Source organism: Eumetopias jubatus, unplaced genomic scaffold (genome assembly GCF_037043125.1).
Source record: "Eumetopias jubatus isolate StellerSeaLion01/CBP00866 unplaced genomic scaffold, mEumJub1_p1.0 scaffold_12, whole genome shotgun sequence".
NCBI classification, from domain to species: Eukaryota; Metazoa; Chordata; class Mammalia; order Carnivora; family Otariidae; genus Eumetopias; species Eumetopias jubatus.
In genome coordinates this window covers 15,201,163-15,216,758 of record NW_028274818.1, presented here as the reverse complement: position 1 = coordinate 15,216,758, position 15,596 = coordinate 15,201,163, and the positions used below count along the sequence as shown (strand labels likewise).

The 15,596-nt window shown below is 39.5% G+C and overlaps 1 protein-coding gene across 3 annotated transcripts in view; it reads right to left on the bottom strand.

Annotated features, from left to right (window-relative positions):
• The window catches only part of ESRRG (estrogen related receptor gamma), a 222,408-nt gene that overhangs the window by 12,941 nt on the left and 193,871 nt on the right, over nucleotides 1–15,596 (bottom strand). The window lies entirely within an intron of this gene.

Sequence of the window (15,596 nt, the reverse complement as noted above, 5' to 3'; positions counted from 1 at the left end):
TTAAAGCCATAATTTCATAATGCAACCTTAGTTTCATATGGTAGTCGGCTTCTGCATCAGTGCTCAAAATTATGCTGAGCTTTGATTAGATGCTCTTAAATTTTCCCCTGATCATTTTACGAATGGCAAAGTAAAAGTCACAAACCAGTTCAGTTTGTTGGCGTTTTTTATAGGTTTTATAGACACAGTTGAGGTGACTGTAACAGAAAAGGTTTGTTTCTTTCATTTCAGAAGAAAATAATATGTAGCCTTTAAATATAATCGATTTCTGGCTACAGTTTTTATAAATGTCTTTCAGGAAGTCAGCTTTTCATCCACTTCATCTCTAACAACTACTAGTGATAAACAACATAAAAGTTAAAAAAAAAAAAAAAGAGCTCCCAAATAAAGGAAAACAGTTTAGGCTCACACCGTAGAGTGCAATTTGGAAACATTTCTCATTGTAATAGTCAGATGCTCAGTGAATAATGAGTATTTGTACACCCCAAAGAGCCTTCTTAACTGGATATTTTGCACCCACTGATATATAACACGAGTTCCTCTTAAAATGGTGTTTATTGGTATAAAAGAGAGTAGAATACTTAGCAGCTTGGCCTCTCCACCAAATCAAAAAGCTGCAGTTTATTCTTCTTATTAAGATCCGGTTATTTAAAAAGTTAAATATGGTGGCACTGGAGTTCCATGGATAGGGTATAGGCAGAACCAGATCCTCAGTTTAAATATTGGCCCCGCTGAGCTACTGGCTCTTTTACCATGAGCAAGACAATTTACTTGCACCTCAATTTTTGTTTTGGGGACATACAAAATAACACCCAGCAAAATACTAATTTATGATATGCATTCAATACATGTAGCTATATTAAATGGTATTTTTATCTGAAATATCTGGATGAGTCCTTTAATTCCTCATTAACAATCTGGTCTGAGTTCACACATAACACACATACAGGCTTAAAGTTCCTTGTAAGCTTAAGAAAACGTGCAAAAAAATGAAAAAGAAAATGTGGTTCAATAGCGAAAGAGGAAGTAGTACAATTAAACCTAGTTAGGAGTAAAAATATTTATTTGTATCTCAGAGGGACTAGATCTGGATTCTAAACAGAAGTCTTAGTGAAGATACCTGATGATCAGCCACGTACTTTTTCTAAGAGTCCTAAAAAATAAATGTTTTTTAAATCTTCACTTTCATTTCTAATAATAATTTATGCCCAGGGATTGGTAAATGCCCAGGGATTCCAAGGGTGAGCAACCAGCCCTATGGTTACTGAGGACAATAGTACTATGATTTAAGATCCTACCACCAATAATTCTATAGAAGGAGAAAATTTTAATAATGCAACTTACAAAATCTATTTTCACTCCTTCTCTAGACCCTGATACCCAAATCATCACTATCCACTGCTGCCCAATCTTCTTAGTTTCCTGTTGATGGTCATTGCTTTTGTCTCATTTTTATTCATATCAAATTGTTCCCATCCCATGTGATATTAGAAACTACTGCACAATGAGGAAAAGAAAATGATTTCCTGCCCTGTTGGTGAAAACTAGTGGTTTGCCACTTGGCACCATTAACTGGAGTGTTTAATAAAATCATCAAGAGGCATTAGTCCAGCTTTTATTAAAGGTGGGTCTTAAGACATGTGTAAAAAGCATCTCTTTCATTGTTTATCAAGCCATTTACATATTACATGACAGATTTCTTTTGAATTGGCGGCATCCATCTTTCTTTCTCTTTTTCCACTCCTTTTCTTTTTTTGGTCATCCCATTGTGGGGTTACATAAATTTCTTATTAGAATTAGAACTAAAACATGTGGTAACATTTTCAAGAGAGAGTCCAAAGAGAAAAATAATGACCTAGTCTGACTAGGTTAGGTTCCATTTGCTTTCAATCTTGAGACTGTTATACTCACAGCAAACAAACCAATATTGCTCCTTTTTCTACCCCACCCCCCCCCAAAGAAAAAAGATGCGACGCACATCCAAATATCTAACTCAAGCAAAGGGAACGGCTGGGATTTGTTTTGTAAATGAAATAGATGAAGAAATAAATGATCATCTCAGGAAGTCATGAGCCAAAACGACTGAGTATTCTCCCTTTGCCTTCGTGTGCTTGTTCCTTTTTACGCTCCCAAGCAGTTTTTTCTGCCGCAGCAGATGGACAGAGTGCGTCGCCCAGAGCACCTTCCTGTGACAGCCCTATTCTCCCTCCCAGACACTGCTGTTAGTAAATAGATTTACACATTCTCCAATCTCCACACATCTTTCTGCCGAATAATTAAAAGCAGGATGATTAGTTTATTGAGTGGAAGGAGGAACTTTTTTATTGAGGTCCGTCCATGATTTTATCAGGCCCAGCACTTTTACGGTTGTCAAGAGGATGCAGGCATCCAATTTTTCTTATCTGCCTGATTAATACAAACGCTGTTTCAGGACGCATTAATTAACAGATACAAATCTACGTTCTCATGGAAGGATCAATACGGAGAAGAAAAGAGGCATCAATGTGAATTTAGTGCTGATGATGGAGAAGGCACGCTATCGACAGTTACGTGCATGGAAACTTTAAAGTTGCACAGGGGCCCTTTTGTCCCTGTGATTTACAAATTCGCAATTTTCAGCCATAACAAGGTTTCGCACATTTCTTTGGGGTTTAATTAAGCAAAAAACAATAAAATTTCATTTTTTGCCTAGGTTGATCCTGCAATTTGTTGGCTCTCTGTCGATGACTCTGTGTGTGTTGGGGGGGGTGTGGGTGTGTGTGTGTGGGTGTGAATCCTTCCTATAAACCTAACTTCTTTCTTTCACTTCTTAATGAAATAAAAGGGAAAAGGCCAGGGAGGATGTGGAGATGGATACAGCACAAAAGGTTTGACAAGTTTGCTTGCTCGATGTCCTCACATCTATTTCAGCTGATTAAAGGAAGTGTGATTTTGCAAAAACAATAGGAAAAGGGACCATCCATGCTTTCCAGAATGTAAATAAAAGTCTGGACTTTTATCTCTTCGTGCTCTAGAAAGAGCTGAATCACAATACTTTTAACCCTTTCCTACCAAGCCTCTGCATTCTGGAAGCTGGCACAAAGAGCTCTCACGCCCAAATACCTGGGTGACAGTGACACAGCCTTGTTAGGAGACTGTTGTGCTCACCTGGTCGCGAAGGCGGCAGAGTACGTAACAGAGCTAACATTTGAATGCCACCAACTTCTCCTACCTGCCCTGCAGTAGTGCTCGCCATAGGTACTTCCCATACATAATGACATGGATAAGATAATATTTTGACTAGTGCGCCTCAGCAAAGTATAAAAACCTAAATGGCCAAGATCTAAAATAAGCTGAGTTTAAGGAATTTTCTAAAAACACAATGGCTCTCTTGGTGTACCTGTGCTTGTATCCAAATGACAATTACTTGTGTGCACCTGTGCCCAGCGCTTAGCGGTATTTTATAGCAATCGGGCTACAAATGAGAGGTCCTCAGCACCTATACCATTTAGCTACCTCTCTCCCAAGTGAAATAAAATACGCTTCGCTGTTGTGTCGTCCGAACTTCATGTTTTGTACATCCCGGGATCTTAATCTTTGGTGTGTGACAGATTATAGTTTTAAATGTCCAGCCATACTACAGCTTTTTAAAATACACTGATACATGGCACATGTTTTTCTCCTCCCCAGCCATGGCCCATTCCATGCATATTGCTGACAACCCTGATCTCTCTTCGTCTCCATCCTGGAATCAGTGCCATTTAACGTATCTCGGGCATTTTGCTAGCAGAATGACTCTCTACCTTGACCCGCTGTTAAGTAGCATGTTTATCTGCAATACAGTGTGCTCCAAATAACCCAGATGACAGTTGGAAATAACATCATTTGGAAGGATTGAAAAGCATCTCAAGAGGCAGGTACCCCTGAAGTAATAGGCTTGAAGAAAGTATGTTTTGTGCCAACCCTCTTGCCTCCTTCCCCTAGAAACTTCGGAGGATGACAGTGGTACCATGGGCACTTGTCAACATTTTTTTTTTTTTTTTTTAGCCCGGCAAACTGATGCACTTTGCAGTCAACTTACAGAAAAGGCTAAGCATTTGAAAGTGTGAAGGGCAAAAAATATCTGACGGCTAGTCTTCAAAAATACACTTTCATTTCAGAAAGCATAAATGTTTATTTCCTGAACGGAGTGTTGACAGAAATAGGCTGCAGTGCAGGCATTGGGGTTTAACCCCTGCTAGGCATTTTCTTCTCGGCTGCTTCCTTGAAACAGAGCAAGCATTTTAAATCTTCAGGGTGTCTGTTAATATCAGTTAATCATGGCATTGATTTGCCTGCTCACCGGTTTTGAACTGTAGTTTCTCTCTTCCACAAAAAATTGACAGTTTTTAACGAATAGCATATCATGCCAGAATTGTAATTATGCCGTAATGACTCACCGAGATGGTAAACGAAATTCACTGAGAGAAGCTGAGTGAGCACTGTGGCATAAGCTAGATTCTTTCTCTCCCATACAAATAAACCCAATGTTTACAGGAACTAGGGGAGAAAAGAATCACAAGAGCACTAAGGTTTGGTCTTAGCTACCCACAGATACACAGATGCATAACCCTTGTTCGAGACAAACTTTATTTTTCAGCCAGTTGCTATTTTCACATATGAGCCAACATACCATGTGTTGTATGATTCACAAAACACACAGCTCTGGTGTTGCACTGTGTGTGTGTATAGAATATATACAATTATCATATATAGAGAGACCTTTATTCTATTCTGCTTTACAGAGAGATGGACTTTATGGGCTGGCACTCAGTAGGGGCTGGAGTTAAGCAAGTACAGATGTTCAAGTGTGAATGTGAAAACTGGAATCTTTACTTGGTGCTATCAGAAGCATTTCATTGAAAACTTTTTATTATGGATGACAAATATTACCTATTACATTAGCACATAAACGTTAGATACAATACCTCCACTATTATCCTTTGAGTCTTTATTCTGTCAGTCTGACCATAAACCAGATTTCAATAATTCAGACTCCATTTCAATTAGTTTGGGTCAAATACAAGAATAACTGAGAAAAATGGGATAGCTCCCCTTCTTGGAATTTGATTCCGTTTTTCAACATTTGTTGATTCCCTGATAACTCTGTTTCTTTACTCCCATCCTTATACTTCAAGTAGGAGTCACAGAGATTTTATGAAACCATTATTTTATTTATTTTTTTAAAGATTTTATTTATTTATTTGACAGAGAGAGACACGGTGAGAAAGAGAACACAAGCAGGGGGAGTGGGAGAGGGAGAAGCAGGCTTCCCGCGGAGCAGGGAGCCCGATGCGGGGCTCGATCCCAGGACCCTGGGGTCATGACCTGAGCCGAAGGCAGACACTTAATGACAGAGCCACCCAAGCGCCCTGAAACCATTATTTTAAAATAGTGGTTTCATAAGACAAATGTGAAAATCTGAAAGAACTCCAATTCAAAAAATTCCAGCTATGTGGCAAACTTGACCACCATCCATAAAATTTAGCAAACAGTCTAGGTGGTGGTGATAAATTAAAAGGAGGGTAGAATAGAATCATAAAGGCAATATCTACGAGTCCAGGACAGAATTATCACTGTTAACTGAGTTTACAGATGCAACTGGTCACTGACCACTCATGCTGATTATGGGAAGAGCCAGGGAAAGTTTCACTTAGCCCACTCATGGGCACCGAAATTAAAAACATGCCCCCCTGGCACTTGTGAAATGCTATCTTTAGTAATTGTTCCTTGTTTCCAAGGCCAGCTTGCTAGAAAAATTAAAGTATAATAGCAGCTAAAGAAAGAAATTCCAAGTGGCTACTCAGGGAAGCCTCAAAATGGTGACCAGAGGGTTTTGTCGTCGTTGTAGTAGCTGTTGTTTTATTTCTGTGAGTATGGGAGGGTGACAACGGCCAACCTGCCTTGAAAAAAGGACTAGATATGGGGCAGATGGCTGTAATATAAGAATACAGAGAATATCCAGATGAAGTGTACAGTTCCTCTGTGGCAATCCCACTTACCCACCTACTGTTGAATGACTACAGGGGGCCTAAAAATACTCCTTTAGCTTTCCCCAAACTCCCTGTTACTTGACCTCAACTTTACTTCTCCCATTCTTTCATCTAAGCCAGGAAGAAAGACAAATTATTGGAGGGCACAGAGAAAGGTACAGGCTGAGCTGCTTTAAAGGAAGGATACCTCATGGCTTTCTTTTCCTACAACTTTTATTTTGTACTAGTTGAAAACAAGAGAGCTCTGCCTGGAAAGTTTCCTTTTTGATGTGACTTAAGTTTGTCTGACCATGAGGAAAAAAGGAAGGCAGTGCCATATAACGTAGAACTCTAAAAAAAAAAAAAAAAAAAAAATCTTATAAAAGGGCATTTTCAGTCTCACTTTGGGATTAGATGGACATGGAGTAGGAAAAAAGCTCATTTTGAAGCCACATTTCTGGTTTGAAAGAAAAAGATCCTGTGCTTGAATCTGACTCACTCTACCTAATCACTGCTGGGACTGGTCAAGAAATATCACAGGGTGTTACAGGGCCCTGACCAGAAGTCCAAGGAAGATTGATCCAGCCTGTGCATCAGATATGCATGCAGGCACTGTCTTCAGGAAATTTCAGAGCCCTCATCAAATGTGTTCTAATATTTGATTTAAAAGGGTTAAGTGTCTGCCTTCGGCTCAGGTCAGGATCCCAGGGTCCTGGGATCGAGTCCTGCATCGGGTTCCTTGCTCAGTGGGGAGCCTGCTTCTCCCTCTGCCGGCTGTGCCCCCTGCTTGTGCTCTCTCTCTCTCTTTCTGACAAATAATAAATAAAATCTTTTAAAAAATAAAATAAAAAAATAAAAATCAAGCCTCCAAAATAAATGCATGTTGACTCTACCTGAATTTTGAGGATCTGTAGGATGACAGACATTTTCACAGACTTTTAAATAATCTGTGGGAAATAATTAATGTCAAATAACCCAAAGCTAAGGACTTACTGCCATTGAGTGATATATGAGGGAAGAGGCTAGTGTGGGGAGCAGTGACCTTGAGGTCTGGAGATCTGGGTTCTAGGTCTACCCACACTATAACCAAGAGTGTTAACTTGATCTCTGTTGTGGGTTGAATTGTGTCCCTCCAAAAGCTGTTATAATCCTAACTCTCAGTACCTGTGAATGGGACCTTATTTGGAAACAGGGTCTTTATAGATGGTTAAGTTGAGGTGAGGTCCTTAGGGTGGGTCCTAATCTGACTGTAGCTTCATTAAAAAGGAGGAAATTTAGCCAGAGACAGATACAAACAGAAGGAAAATGATGTGAAGGTACACAGAGAGAATGCCATTTACAAGCCAAGGGATGCTTGGGGCCACCAGAAGCCGAGAGCAATTTTTCCTCGCAGCCCTTAGAATTAACCAACCCTCCCAAAACTTTGATCTCAGACTTCTAGCTTTCAGAGATGTGTGATGATACATTTCTGTTGTAAGCCATCTAGTTTGCAGTACTCTGTTATAGCAGCCCCGGCACACTAATACAGACCCACAGTTGACTCCTCATCTGTCAAATGTGAGATGGAGACTAGACATCTCTGAAGAAGCTTCCAGTTCCAACGCTGTGTGATTTGGACTAACACAGTGAGCAGTACTGACATGAAGCACAAGGCCGTGTGGGTAATGGTAAGCACCTCAGGTAAAGATCACTGCACTGGAAGTTAGCAGACCTGGCACTGGGGGCCACCTCTCCCGCCAAGTAACTGTGTAACTCTGAGCAATGAGTCAACTTCTCTGGTTCCTGCTTTTTCATCTGTAAAATGAGAAAGGAGAAAAAAATGTTCCCAAGGGTGTCCAGTCCTACATTATTCAGTTCCCGATGGTTCCACTGTAACAAGATTCAAATCAATTGCTATTCAGTGCATCTATGGTAAGTGAAGCACCACGCTCAGAGTTACACAGTATATCCATTAGGATATACAAGATGAGTACAATATAAGCCCTACCCTCTGAGATGTTACAGCACAGTAAAAGTAAATCAGATCACAATGAGGAAAGGAAGGTAGGTACCGTAAGGAATGATGAAAGTGTACGTGTGTGTGAGGGAGGAAAGACTGGTGTTGGGTTGTACACATCCTCTTCAGTGTATCCATCATTTCTCTCCTTCCTGCCTCCCCACAGTTTTGGTCCAGACCTCCATCATCTCTTTCGGGATAAAGGGATATTGGTATTTCCTTCTTCCGTGCTACCCGTGGCTATTCAAGCGTTCTTCTAAATATGAATTCTAAGTAATGCCATCCACTGACCAAAATCCTTTCTTGGCTTCCACCCCTCCGAAGGACAAAATGGAAACCCTCTGGCACAGGATGGCATTTCTTTCACTATTTGGCCCTCTTCTTGCTTTCCTGCCATGTTTCCTGAAAAATCTTCTTCTGGTAACTCCTCTGTAGACAGACTAGCATGTTGAAAACCGGCGCATTTTCCCAACCCCAGAGCTCTAGTACTCCCCAGATTGATGGCATCGTCATCTACCTGCTGCCTCATTCGCAGGCTTTCAGCGATCTATCACCAAGTCTTCCTTTTTATATTTCTGAAATCAAGTGCATACTCTCCTTTCCATTCCTACCACCATTATTATTGTTCCTGTGTAACATCCATGGGTACAGGTGCAAGTTGTAAAATATAAAAGTGGAGCTTTGGGGAAAGACAGAAGCAAGTACTGTAGTGAATGTGATGATGTGCCACCGAACAGATAGCTCTTTCCCAGTGGGTTGCCATGTTCTCCGAGCTCTTAATAGTGGAGGCCTCCTCTTCCTTGTTCCCTGCTGTAGTCCCAGCACCTGCAACAGTGCCTACCACGTAGCAGGTGCTCAATAAATGTGTGCCAAATCAATTAATGAATAATTCCTTAACAACTCATTGACTGGCTTTCAAAAGGAATGGGACACTAGGAATGAAGACAGCATCCAGATATCAGTCCCCTCCCCTGGAAAGAAAATCTGAATATGCAACAGAAAAAAGTCGCCTCACTTATTTTTTCATAATTCAACAAGTGTTTATTAAAGCACTGATTATAGGTAAAGCTCTTTGCTTCTAAGTACCTGTATAGTATATAGGATTATCTTTGGAGCCACTTAAACTCTGATAAAGTCCTTTCTCAACATCAGCTAGTCCCTTTTTAATTTATAATTAAAGTTGACGTTTTAATCATATGGCCTGCCTTCTCTTATACTTACAAATAACCATTTGTAACAGATTCCATGATAATGTCACAGTGACTTTTATTGTTTACAAGTATCTATGATTAATTTCTCTACTTTTTCCTACCAGTATAACTATTTTGACAACGTGTGAATTTATTCTCTGTAGCTAGAACTTTAAACCTCTGAAATCCTAGCCAAGTCAGGAATGAAAACAAACAAATACCCTTTGCTTCTTTCCACTTGCAGGAATAAAAAAAAAAAAAAAAAATGTGTAGGTCTACTTTTTTAACATAAATTCTCCAGAGATTCCACAACTAGTTTCTGTAAAACCCAAATAACTAGTAAAGGCAGTTTCCACACTTCGAAAAAAAATGGCAAGCAGATTGAGATATCTTGGGTTTCCTTTCCCTGAATCAAAAAGAGCAAAGAGAAGACAATGCAAGAAAAATGCATTCATGTGGCATCTCCCTCTCACTCCATTTTCTTTTTTTTTTTAAAGATTTTATTTATTTATTTATTTGAGAGAGAGAATGAGAGAGAGAGAGAGAGCACATGAGAGGAGGGAGGGTCAGAGGGAGAAGCAGACCCCCTGCTGAGCAGGGAGCCCGATGCGGGACTTGATCCTGGAACTTTCCAGGATCATGACCTGAGCCAAAGGCAGTCGCCCAACCAACTGAGCCACCCAGGCGCCCCCTCTCACTCCATTTTCGAACAATGGGATTCTCACTGAGTAAATACTCACTTGTCAGGAGTATCTGCAACAAGACAGCCACTGAGCGGCACCAAGGGAGTAAGGTGCCTTCCCATTTTCAAGCAGCAAATTAGACATTTACAAACAGCGAAGATGGTACTTGTCCGTTACGACCTTTCACTGTGTCTGTACAAGTAGGTGTTAATGTAATTTAAATGCCATTTAGACATGTTTCAGGTTTATCAAACTGGTTTGTATATCCATTCCTATGGAATAATTTTGAAGGAGAACCATCTCCACCTGCTGTAGAACAAGCATGGCTGGAGATGGTCCTATGGAAATATTCTGAGAGCGTAAAAGAGGATCCATTTAAGTCTATAAGAAGTGAGGCTGGACCTTAAGGAAATCAAGCAGGGGGCCAAAAATATTGTTAGTAAGACAGGTAGTAGGGTCACATGATTTTTGTATGAAATTCCACCCCCCCCATTTTTCCTACACACTTAGTTGAGAGTTTGGGCTTACGGGCAAACAAGTTATCTCTGGTAGAGATGGGAGTTTTTTCCAATTAAAATACAGATATGGGGAGAAACACAAGAAGATGAATTTTGCTAACATCAGTTTTAGGGTCAAATATATGCTTTTTCACCATCCAACATTAATAAACTAGCCAATAAATTATTAATAAAGCATGTCATTTGTCAGACTTCAGCAAGAGATAAATGTGTCTCAAATAGACTTTAGAACTATTGGAGAAACAACCACAACTGTAACTTTTAGTTAATTTTTTAAAAATCAACAAATTCTTGGCATGTTTTACTTTCCTCCATAATTTCTAATATTGGATTTTTTTAACTGTTTCTGACATAAAACAGATTTTAAATTAAAAATGAATTTCTGTGTATTTTTCTTTTGCCCACACATAAGGTTTAATAACTTAAAAAAAAAAAGATGAACTGCTTCTCTTGGAAACATTCAACCATTAAAGGAAATCTATAATCGGCAAGTTAGCCATGGTTGCTTTGTTTCTGTTATATGTGACCCAACATAATATTCTGATATTGAAGAATCTAAAAAGCACATTCCACACACTGGATACATTAGGATTAAATACATGCATATATATTTAATATTTATGTTAAATATTTATATGTATATATAAATTTACTGAGATAGCACAAAAGAGAAAATTAGAAGGAAAAGCAAAATGCTTGATCCACCCCAACCTGACTTTGGATTAAATACTGCCTATCTACAGAGGGTGAGAGTTCAGAATTTGTCCCAGTGCATCAGCTTGCATTAATGAAGGCAGAGTTGCAGACTTTAAAGCTCAGGTTATCTTTTCTTTTTGTTATTTTCCCATTCGTGAAGGCCACAGCTACATGCACGTTAACGTACAGAATGACGTTTGCATCATGAAAACCTGGGTGATTTCACGAGCTCACCTAAAAATTTGAAAATGTCATGCCAGCTACCAATTACAAAAAAAAAAAATAGATTTGCGATCATCTTGTGTGCTTTCACTGAAATGACCAATAGCTGATTCTACGTGAGAGGTCTAAGAAAAAATCACTTATAATTTCTATTTTAATTTTAAATAACATGCCTTCAATCTTTTCAGATTTATCTAATTGGTCCCTTGGTAGAGAAACACAAATTCTAACAAGAGCACTAATTGTTAAAGAAAGGGTATTTGTGGAGTTAACCCTAACATCTCTCCTTCTCTCGCTTTATGACTAGTTACAAGTAAAGCAGAAACAAAACAAAACAAAACAAAACAAAACAAAACAAAAAAACCTTCTGGTGTGCTTTTCTTGATTTTCCCCAAATAGAAAGACACTATAACTCAGTGTCTCCAACATATCCTGCCCTAGAAGGAGGAGAGGCAGGGGAAAGAAAATCAGGAGGTCTTCTGCATAAACACATGTTAAAGGATTTATAGCACAGGCCATTAAAAACAAAGTGTCATATGTATTCATGAAAGAACGTAGGAGAAATACGTTATCCATGAGATGCATGTCACAGGTATGAAATTACAGCTTGCTGACCCTGAAACTCCACATTCAAATAATGTTAGAAATCCTCACTCTCTATGCTTAAAGACCTGGGCATAATTTGTGCTCTGGACAGCATGAAAAAACAGCTTCTCTGAATTTCTAGCCCCGAGAGTTCGGTCTAAAGTCAGGCTCCCACACTATTTTTCTCGGTGGCTAATGAAGATCTGTTTACGAATATTTACTCCCAAGTTCACGGCTGGTGTTTGCTGGCTCAAGCAGAGCTAAGTCATTACGGCTTGGCATACGTTCCGCTGGGGAGGCTACAGTTACCTTCTCATTGACAATAGAGGCAACCCCTTCGATTCCTCTCTGCCTTCCCTTCTTCCTCTCTTCACTGCCCCCCATTTGGATAACTGGCCAAATTAAAACAAAACAGAAACAAAAACATGAAACAACACAGCTCTTGGAATTCCCCAACCACATGAATGCAGAGTCGTTATCAGGAGTAAAAGGCTGCCTGTCGTATTTACCACGGATACATAATATACAAACCGAACCTGTGCCTCTTATAATAACTCTTTCGGAGACAGTGTTCCATTCAAAAGTAGAATGGAGGAGGGAAATGTAGCTGCGGTAAAAAGCTCTCACGCTATAATTCCTCTCCTCCCTAAATGAACAAGGGCACTCAGAGCACTGCCCCAGAGTCTCCCTGCTTTGATCTGTTGGAAAGTGTATTTATCTTCGTATCCCACCTCTCCTCTATGCTGTGACCAGTCCCTTTCATGTCACTGAGATCCTGCAAATAGACCCAGGAAATCCTGGAAATTCCTATATGAGGCTGATTCAAGGAAATGAGCAGAGGAAAAGGCAAACATTCCTGTCCATGGCTGAAATCTGTTCGGAAGTTGCACTGTTTCCTAACTCGTTCTGAGGAGCATTAAGACTACCTCTGCAGGCAGAGACTCTTACGTCTGCAACAGTCCAAAATGAAAGCGGGGGGGGGGGGAGGGGGGAAGAAGGAGGGAAAAAAAAAAAAAAAGCTGCCTGATTCTAATACACCTAATTAGCCATCGGCAGACTCTTAATTGCATACATTAGGATGATTCCATAGTGGAGATTAATTCTAAATATACCCAAGCAGCTGGTTAAGATGCCATGGATTACAGTGTGGACTGTACTTTTCCACTTAATTAGATATCAAAATTAAGCAGCAACAAGCATTTTGACATAACGGGGATCAAGCCGCTGCTTGGTATCCCAGAGCTGCACTAAAGTGACCGCTAAACAGAGCCGCACAGATGGAGAGATATTAAATGCCGCACTGGAAAGTAATTTCAAATAATAAAATATCAATATTTACATTTTAATTACCCCTACTGAGAGCCGCTCTGTCATTTTCACTATTGCCGACGCAGCAAGGGGTAGTGGAATGACATTGTGGCTCTGGATGCAATGACTATTTTGTTTCCATTAAAGAATGACAAGTGTTTTAGAGGCAGTGACACTCGGTGTGTGAACAAGAATGACAGCAGATCAGAAAATTCCTATTAAGGGACTAAATGGCTCAACAAGAGAATTTACTCTGAGCAGTAGCTCCTCCTTGAAGCCCACAATCCTTTCCAAATTTTCTGCCGCAAGTTTATTATTGGGGATGCCCCAGGGAAGTTTTAGTCTCCCATGAAATATTTAGATCTGTAAAACGTTATATGATGATTGTCAATTTAAAAACAATAATACTTGACGTGAACAGATATCCGGGAGTTAGGTGTAAATTGCGATGATGTTAGGGGTTTCTTTTTTTTAAATTTTCTCGCAGGTACGTCGATGGTGCCATTGATCATGTTTCCTTGAAACATGTCTGTTTCCTACCGGTACATGCATGTGATATGGCTCAGAATCATCATAATAAAAATGCTGGGCTTGTTTTCACCATCTTGTCATTAGTATTTTATAGTACGCAACCATCTCAATCATAATTTCCTTGGCATGGAAAACAAAGTCAAGAATGGGTCATAATTTGTATGTACAAATGCACACACATGTGTATGTATACTTTAGCTTCTGTTATTATTTAAAAAACAGCAAATTCTTACCAGCTCCTATAGGCCCTCACGAAATTTAATTACTCTTTATGGGGTGTGAAGATGAGATAATGGAAAAAAATAAAAGGTATATATTAGATGTGACATGCTGGATTCACAGGAAAATAAATGAAAACAGTAAAGTCTTCCTTTGGGGATGACTGTCAAAACTGTAGAGATCTTGAAAGAATTTTAATGCCTCCAGATATGAGAGAGTGCATGAGAGAAACTCCTTGGTCAGTATACTATAGTAGGCAGTTAACTGACCCCCTATCTGGGAGCCTGCATTTATTTAATGTGTAGAGATGAACAACCATAAACGTGATAAATGGCTATAGCAGGAGGCTGAATAGAATTTTTCGAAGAAGAGAAAAGGGAAGTTGGGGAGTTATACAGACCCTTAGCACTCTCACTCCCATGCCTTTTAAAATAGCAGTTTTGAAGTTGGAATAAAAAGTTGCTAATAGCCATGGTCTACTCACGCTTTTTCTCTAACTAGAAGATGTTCCTCGTCACAAAAAAATAAAAGTGCCTAGGAAAGTTATTTCTTAAGCATCCCTAATGCTTTTAGGACAAGACAGATCCCCATTTCTCAGCGACTAGCACCTTTTAATTTCTGAAAGAGCCACGGTTGAAAATCTTAATTAATTGTTCCATACTGCTTCAGGATCATTATGCAATGTAATAAAGGCCGTGTAATTATGAAATTTTACAGCCATTACCAAGGCTGATGGCTCGTATTTCATCCTCAGCTGGACCCGATGGCTTTTAGGCACTCGGCTCCCCTTTGATGAACTACAGACAGATCTATCAGGCCCAAACAATATCCAGGCGAAGCGGCTATAATAGCTACCTACAGATGAAGCCATTGATAAAGATAAACTATAAATCTACACACACAAATGCAGGCACATCGCCTGGGGATGACAGAGAGAGGACGAGGCACTGGAGAAAGACAGTCGCCCCCACGGAGGTGGCCTCCTGAGTCTCTCGCTCATTCACTCCAGAATGGGTTGGATTTCATAAAAGACAGCAAAACCCAAGTGAATGTCTCATTTATTCTCTGTATCTCGAAATCAAATGAGAGAAGGAAGGGGTGTGAATGTGTCCATGAGCATTGTATTTAGTGCATTATTTAAAGGGCAGAAACTACTCAGATATCCTAACATCTATTTCAGGGGTTAAAAAAAAAAAAAAGGCTAGATATCTGGGACTTTTTTTTCCCTGCACATAACACTAATATAGCAATTCAAAATAAGTACTCTGAAACAAAGTAGATTATAGCTCAGGAGTATCTTTTTCAGAGATACTAATGTTTAAGAATATAATTTAAGAACAGAAACCCATGCCAAAATGTAGACAGGGAAAATAAAATCACATTCATATATCACTAAAACATTTGTAGCTCAAGCATATTTTCATTTTGGAATATAGGAATTCATATAGCCTAAGAATTGATAAAACTATGGTTTGCTTAACATGTTTCCAACAATATCTATTTTTTTAATTAAGCATTTCTGTAGATCATTTTAAATATCCAGTTTAATGGAAAAGGGCCATCTAGGAGGTTCATTTGACAACCATAAGTGCTACACTCCAGGGAGCATCTAGTTCAACTCTGCCTTTGGGATATGGCAGCAACTTCACAGAGCTAAT